This window comes from Miscanthus floridulus, chromosome 10, assembly GCF_019320115.1.
Source record: "Miscanthus floridulus cultivar M001 chromosome 10, ASM1932011v1, whole genome shotgun sequence".
Classification (NCBI taxonomy): Eukaryota; Viridiplantae; Streptophyta; class Magnoliopsida; order Poales; family Poaceae; genus Miscanthus; species Miscanthus floridulus.
Window position 1 is genome coordinate 10,379,059 of NC_089589.1, and position 8,252 is coordinate 10,387,310.

At 43.7% G+C, this 8,252-nt stretch overlaps 1 long non-coding RNA gene and 1 pseudogene across 1 annotated transcript; one reads left to right on the forward strand and one right to left on the reverse strand.

Moving 5' to 3' along the window:
• The first annotated feature begins 788 nt into the window (after window positions 1–788).
• Window positions 789–1,246, forward strand: LOC136486804 (uncharacterized). Its single transcript, XR_010766974.1, has 3 exons — window positions 789–899; window positions 1,004–1,088; window positions 1,171–1,246. It is a non-coding gene; the product is annotated as an uncharacterized lncRNA (long non-coding RNA).
• A 2,316-nt stretch (window positions 1,247–3,562) lies between these two features.
• Window positions 3,563–7,678, reverse strand: LOC136487639 (uncharacterized; annotated as a pseudogene).
• Window positions 7,679–8,252: the final 574 nt, after the last annotated feature.

The following is an 8,252-nucleotide window of genomic DNA, read 5'->3' on the forward strand; positions in this document are numbered from 1 at the left end:
AAGTTAAAAAAGTCCCATCACGGGGTTCTGAGGAGGCCGTCAGTAGCAAACTTCACCAAATTGCAAAGCAGTATCCAAATGTTGATGCCATCGAATGGTCAAAGGATTGCCCCAAAAAATATGAAAGAGGCAAGCCCTTCCTACCAAATCGGGACATCCAGCGCCTACCACTTGGAATGAGAAGGTTCCATGATTGGTACTTGCGTGTTCTCCCAATGAGCATAGATATCATACAAGCATGCTTTCCCACCGGCACATTTGGAAGCCCAGCCGGGAAAATTGTCTTTGACTTCAATGACATGCACACATGCTTTCACCTGGGAGAAATGGAGATGAATCTAATTCGCACGTGGTGCCTGTAAGTCCTTGTCCTTCTGATATGATATGAATGTAATCTTTGAATTTTGTTGTAACTAACCCACGCCGTGATTTGTAGAATGCAAGTGCACATTGTCAAACAAATGCCAAGTGTGAAAGCCGGGTATATAGACCCTCAAGCTATAGCCCAAACAAATTTTAATTACCCTAAACGGTGGACACTGGATGCCAAAGAGCTAGCAGCTGCAAAGACTCTTCGGGAGAAAGAGCGCATCCGTAGTGCGAAGCTAAGGGAAGAGTCCCTTAAGGTTGCGGCATACATTGCTCTGGCTTTCAAAAATCTCCAACAATACTCTACTATATGGCTACCATACAACTTCGAGTAAGTTCAACTATAACTTAAAGCTATGTTCGATATATTTTATTCGATGTAAAAGAGCTTATCTAGTTCTATGATTAAATCCATGCAGCAACCACTGGATTTGTATAGCCGTCGATGTCGGGAAGAGCATGGCATGGGTCTTTGATTCAATAGATAAGGACCCGGCGACATACAAAGACTTCATATCGATTCTCAAGACGTATACATATCGACAATCCTCATTAGCTTATATGTCTGTATACATACTTGTAACGTTCACTTATGCATACTAACAAGTTGTATTTGCTAAAATAATTCGAACAGGGCATTTAGGTTCTATGTCTCTCATCATCACGGAAGGCATGATCCAGCGAGGAAGGAAAAGCTGGCTATAAAAACACTATGTGCGGTAAGTGTAACTTACTTCTTCAGTACTCCGTTACATGGCTGTCAAAAGCATTACCTAATATTTTCATATGCAAAACACACAGTGCCCCAAGCAGAGGCCTGGGAGTGTACATTGTGGATACTATATATGTTCTATGATGAGTAACACCGGTGCCTACAGGAGACACCCCTTAAGGATAAGTTTGAACCTCTTCACCCGTAGTATAAAAACTTCATAAATGGTATGAAATACTAAACTGAAACTTGTTTTCTTGTAGTGGAGAGAAGAGAAAGGAATGAAAAGAGATCCATACAAGGATGACCAACTCTTAGAGCTCGTCGACGACCTTTGCAACTTCATATTGGACCAGATTGTACACGTCAGAGGCGCCTATCATGATCGAGAGTCTGACTTAGGTACAAATCCTCAGTACCAACACCTTCGTGAGATTGAAAGGCTAGCTCTAGGACGTTGATAACAATGTGTATGAAATTTGTATATTTAATGATGGATTGTATATATATATCATTACGAATTGGACTTGTAATTGTACTTTATATAATACTATTGTGCTTGTAGTCGCGTTCGGAACGTTGGTCGCGTGGCGTTCGGCAACGCGAACGCGGTTCGGAACGTTGGTCGCGGGCCGTTCGGCAACACGGATGCTGGATGGAATACGCAGAAACAAACAGTTCTGGTCGAATTTGAATTGTAAATTTGAATTTTTTTTTGCGAGAAAACGTACTGTAGGGGCGGTTCTAGATTGAACCGCCCCTACAAACAGGTATTATAGAGGCGGCTGGCACTACAGCCGCCCCTACAAATATATTTGTAGGGGCGGTTGGTTCTTGAGCCGCCCCTACAAATAGATTTGTAGGGGCGGTTCGTAATACCAGCCGCCCCTACAAATCGATTTGTAGGGGCGGCTCAATCACCAACCGCCCCTATAAATCGATTTGTAGGGGCGGCTCAATCACCAACCGCCCCTATAAATCAATTTGTAGGGGCGGCCTGGGAACCGCCCCTACAAATGCATGATTTGTAGAGACGGTTCGGTAGGGGCGGCTGGCCAAACCGCTCCTACAAAGGGTTACCAGCCGCCCCTAAAAATGCTTTTTGTAGTAGTGTGATATATGCCATGTTTGATTGCTCTTGTCCACCTGATAGTATGGAAGAAATTTTCCATCGAAGCAGCAAGAGAATTCTTCCATATGATTTTCCCCCCATCATTGCATCATGGTTTCAGAATCCGGCGGTGGCGAAGTCCCGGAGTTGCTGCCGGGAAGCCGGAAGCCCCCGCTGCCAAAGTGCTTCTGCACCGCCTTCAACACCCGCCGGTACGCCGCCGCGGCAGCCACCATCTGCCCGCCGGTCTCCTTGGATTGAAGCGGCGTGAGAGACGAGGGGCGACGGCAGAGAAGATTGCCTGGCTCATATTACTTTAAAGAAAAAAATCAATCATTTTGGAAAGAACGTTTTTGAATGATTCGAGTCACTGTTACGGTCGTTGTGGAATCCGGATTATTTGCACAAGCTCATAGCTCATATTATCACTTTTACCGAAATTCGTACAGATCGGGTAGTACATCCTTATTTTCCATCATGATGCAGCGTTCAGTCTCAGGCTCTCAGCGATCATGTTTTCTAAGCTACTGTTTTAAGGTGTTTAGTTCTGCAAATTGAAGCAATCTGCAAAGAGTTCAAAACCTGGACAGGCCATGTTAACAGACTATTAGGGAACAAAACACTTCATTACAACAGGAACTTAGGAGCATGTGGCATCATTCCATGAAGTCAATGAAGGGTGAAACAATTGTACACGCGTCAGTGTTTCTTGTTGCAAACAACGATAGTATCACCATCAAAGGCATTTCTTGATGCATGGGGCAAAGTAGTACCCCCACAGCCCACGTAACTGAGAGATTTAAGAACAGTAGCAGGATAAGAGTTTGAGCAGCTCAATAGAACATCATTTACAGGACCTTGAACATCGCACCCAACAAATAACTCAACTCCATAGTCAAGCTCAAAATGCTACTATGTAACCTCTATTCTAGAGCAGTTACAAATTTACCAACTGATTGAACAGTTTAGACACTGATCACAAGAAAAACAAATCATCACTGAAGCCTACCAGAACCGAATAAAATGGGACCAGAATCTCTGAAGGCAACCAGAGCAGAGGCTCACCAATTTACCAAAGATTCACAAAATACATCATGTTGCTGATATCCTCAAGGATCTCCTGTGTGGAGGGCTGAAGGCAAGACCACGGAATAGAAGACATTGAACAGTGATCCCATTGAGGATAGCAGCAGCAGATTGCAACTTTGAAATACCCTTATATCCAAGAAATGGTGTGCAAAACGATGGACAATTACTATGACCTATGGACCTTTCACAAATAAATTATCTACAACAACAACAACAAAAGGTAATGGGCTGATCACTCTGATCTTCCAAATTTTGGATTTGCAAGAAAATGTACTGCAGTATTAACTTGATGAGGACGTGTCGACCTCCTTCCCATGATCTTCATTTATTGTTCTTCGCAGTCGTTTCAACCAGATCTCATAGTCCATCGGGTATGGAGTTCCACAAAGGCTGTCGACAGTAATCCGCAAAAGCTTTTAACACTGCTGAGATGTCGCCCAACTTCTGCTGTATAACTCTCCTCGACCATGATGTCTCCCTCCACTGAAGTGCACTTTCAACAGAGTCAAGCTCGGGGCAAACTCCACCACAAGAGAAATATAGAGATAAATTAAACTTTCTGCGTCAGATGCTCCACATAGTTTTCCTTCCTGGAGCGCAAATGTAGATGAGAAGAATAGATTCATTACTGGCCGATCCCTATCTTCTAGGATAGCATGACCCCATCCAATAAGCACAAAATATGGATGCCTTGAACCATTATTGACACGGATCACATTCTCTGGCCGGATATCACCATGACGGATTCCTGCAGATGCTGCTGCAGCAAGAGCAGATAAACAGTCATGGCAACATCTCAGATGCCTCCTCAACACCGAACAATCCATTCCGTATCAGATTTGAAATGGTCTCACCAACTGGTGAGGTGACAAGCATTGGAGTACTGCACCATGGATGACCACAAGCTTCCATTTGAGTTAGGCTTGTTACATGGGCCTGGATGGATGACCCGTCCAGAAGATACCATCTGTGGTATATATCTGCTAGAAATGCATCTTTGCTTCATCACAGTCAGTACTTTGGTCTGCCTCTGTACTTGGTACCAGGAGTTCATATCCTCCCATGCTGGTTCCAAATGAGAAGGGACTGGAGCCTACATACAGCAAATAGGTTTTCGGTAGGTTCTTCTACATGGAGTAGAAGTATAAATAGGAGGATCACTGTCTGTTAGGATGTCATTGATTAGAAAACCTTTCTGTATGTAAGCATCATCCATCAATACAACAGATCCTATTTCAAGCCTTAGGGTTTCATGTGGTTTCACATCAACAGCTGCTTCCTCCTGTACTTCGACAATTTCAGGAGAATGACTTCGCTGTTGGAATCGAAATAAGCCATTACCATTAGCTTGTCTGTCAACCAAATGTCTTTCTGATCTTCGACTTTGTAGCCTTGAACTATGTTCATGTTGCCAGTTCATCGAGAGAATACTTAGGCTCTCCATAAAATTGGATCATTGAGTGAAATATTGCAATGAGAACCTGAAGGGTCCCAATGTCTCCCCAGTTAGCATTCCCAAGTTTGTTCCATACTCGATCTATGGAAGAAACTGAAATTTTGGCATGTTTCTTTATCCATTCAGCAGCACAGTCATAAACATTGTTCAGATCAAAATCCAGCTTGTTCAAATCACCTTGCACTTTTACCACTCCTCCAAACTGTGAATCAACAAGAAGCAAGTAAACACAGTCTGAATTGCGAACAACAGTGGAGGATCTGCCTAAGGCTTCGAGATAGTAGGACACGCAGAGCAAAGAACAGTGCCTCCCCTAAGACAGCAGGAGATGGCTCCTGGTCACCCTGTGTGGAAACCATTCCAATATCAGGTCTCAACAAAGCCAATACGACAATATGATCCCATCTTCCTTGTGAATGCTTCAAATTCTTCAGTAGTACAGCGGTTGCACAAACACCATCGAGTTTTCCACTGCTAATAGCCTTCTCAGCAGGATAAAATTTGGAGCTTGTGCTGTGTATACAGGCAACTGAGGAATGGCATTGCTTCATCAGGGACCCCAGAAAGTTTGCCACAGTCCTTTAATGCCTGCGTGAAGGAAATCCTCTAAAGCAAGATATGCAGTAGCTTCAAAAACATCTGATGTCGATGCATATAGAGCATTTGGCATCCGTACTAGCTGCTGAAAAGTAACACCCTCCAGAGCGTAATCAAAATTCTGTAATTCTGTAAGGTCGAAAGGAACATCAAAAGCTGGCTTCCTGAAACCACAATCTTCACTGTGACCAGAGAACCAATCCTCTAGGCTGGAAGTTAAAAGCTCACTGTCCACAAACTTCCGGAGAAAATCTTTGCATGTTGATGATGAGAAATTACGGTGCCGGCCTCGTGACGAAGTGCTAGACTTCTTTGGTGCTGAACCGACTGATATATGGTCAGGCGATTGGTCTGCAAAATTATGTCAAATCCCGAGTTACTAAGTGTAAAGTTTGTACAAATGGATGTTCAAGTAATATAATATGAAAGCTTCGAGGAACTATAGGATCCAAGATGAGCAATCAAACGATAAGTAGAAGATAAACAATAGGGTACTGAAGATAGCAAGTGTAGCATGAAACAATACATCACAAGGAAAACTGGCACAAAGATGTCTACTTGGTTTAATCAATCAACACCTTAGCACAATACTAGTACAATCATATATGGGCATGATTTTTTTGGATGTACCCAATAAGTCCATACAAGTCAAAGAAAAAGCGTAGAAACTTAAATATGGATCCAATATTCAGGACGATCAGAGAACGATCACCAATGTACTAACAAAAATGACTTCTCAAGTCAACCTGAATTTACCACGATGATCACTAGAATTAGAAACCCAAGAAATACAGAGAATCAGAGATAACCAAATATGAGCAGTAACTTTATTTACTGTACAATAGAATTCTGAGTAACCAAACGTAGTAATCCCATCCTATCCCTCATTCCTTCTACAAAACTTTACATGAGCATATCCCCCCACCTCCACCACAAAAAAACAGTGAAACTTGATAGTCTGCCAGCGCCAAAGATTATTGTATCATGTAGTCACTGATGCAAGGGCACTGTAGATGTTTACAGTTACAGAATATACGATATCAACTTCTGCTTTATAGATCTCAAATGACTGAAATTCCAAATGAACTGAATTGACAGTCCTACATTTTGCAATCTTTACTCCATTTAGATTGTGTCACAAGGGGGGCACAAGAACATAGCATTGCTGCTGACCGAAGTATACATGGGATCTATGCTTGGACACCACAAAAACTCACAAACTTAGGTGGATGAATATGCAATGAATTCTAAAATGTGGTATATTATTCAACTAAACTTGTGATTGGGGGGCTGTGGATTTGTAATTTCCGTAACACCATTCCATTTTCAAGCTAACCCACAGGACTGGAATGAACTTGCTTTCCTTTCTGCATAGAAGAAGAATATACCCATCCCAATTTCGTTCACACACGATCCTGATTCCTGAAACCTAAAACTGAGTAGGATACATTCCCAAGACTGAACTGGTCCAACTCCAACCTTAAAATAGGAAGTTAAATCTTATCAACAAGCACACATGAGCTGCAAAAACATTCACAGCCCACCTCATAGCATGCGAAACACTCGCCCGATATCAAGCTAACTATAGAGCCCGCATCAAGCACCAAATTCGAAGCTAAAATCAAAGGCTGGGATCCTAATGGTCTTAAGCCATACATTGGCACTGCAAAAAAATTGAAGCTTTGCCTGCAGCTCCCCCCAAATCGCCCGCCACATCCACTCAAAAGAATCAAGAAAATCAAAGAGCAGCACAAGCAATCCGCCCAGGACAGGATTTGTTGTGCTTCGACTAAGGTGCAGGCCCGAACCGTGGGGAGCAAAAAAATCCGGCCGAATCGAAACTGCGCCTCCCAAACTCGTACAGCTCAGGGAAACCCCGCGGCAGATCTAGAACGGAGCTATCAACTACCCCCAAGAAGGAAACCAAGTCCAGCAGAGCGATAGAGAGATGAGGGGAGAGGGGTCGTATTTCGTACCTTCCATGAGGCGGCCGGGTCGTCGTTCTCGTCGGGCCGGCGGCTAGATTGGAGCGGCTGCTGGAGCTGGAGCGGTAGGGCGACGACTACTCCCAACCGCCTCGGCGCAGCTCCGTGGTCGCTGGACGGCCGCCCCAGCCCCAAGAAAAGACATCCGTCGCCCTCCGGAAACAGACGGAAGGAGATGGAAAAAGGTGGGGGTTTTATTATTTAGGGAAAATCGATCGCCTTCTTCGGTTTCTTCTTTCTTTCTTTCCACCGATCCCCCAATTCCGGTGGTGAGCGAGAGAGCTTGACTGGCTGCGACGCCCGATCCCCCCTTTTCCTCCCTCGATGGCTCGACTGTCGACTCGACCACTTCTGTTTTTTTACTGGGGAGGCGGGAGCAGAGCAGAGCTTACCTTTTTGTGCGTGCAGGTGCAGCGGTGCAGCAGTGCGGTTGAGTGAGGTGCCTGTGTGCGTGCGCTGTAGCTGAGCTGTGCTGTTTTGGGCTTTTGCTCCTGGGGCTCATTTAGTTGGGTGAAGTTTTGGATTTTGGTTACTGTAGCACTTTTATTTTTATTTGATAATTAATATTTAATCATGGATTAATTAGGCTTAAAACGCTCGTCTCGTGATTTTCAACCAAACTGTGCAATTAGTTCTTTTTTTCGTCTACATTTAATGCTCCGTGCATGCATCGCAAGATTTGATGTAATAACTACTGTGGCACTTTTTTGAAAAAGTTTTTGAACTAGACAAGACCTTAATTTCTTTGCTGCTTCGTTCGTTTCGTTGGACTACCCTGTTTGTTGGCTGGCATGGGCTGCAAGCATGAGATGGAGGATTTGTTTGGCTATTCCGACTGTTAAGCGGTATTTTTCAACGAACGAACGGTGTTTTCTTCTTACAGTATTTCAAAATAAGTCAAATTTCAGTGAAGCAAACAGGGAATTATGTCTG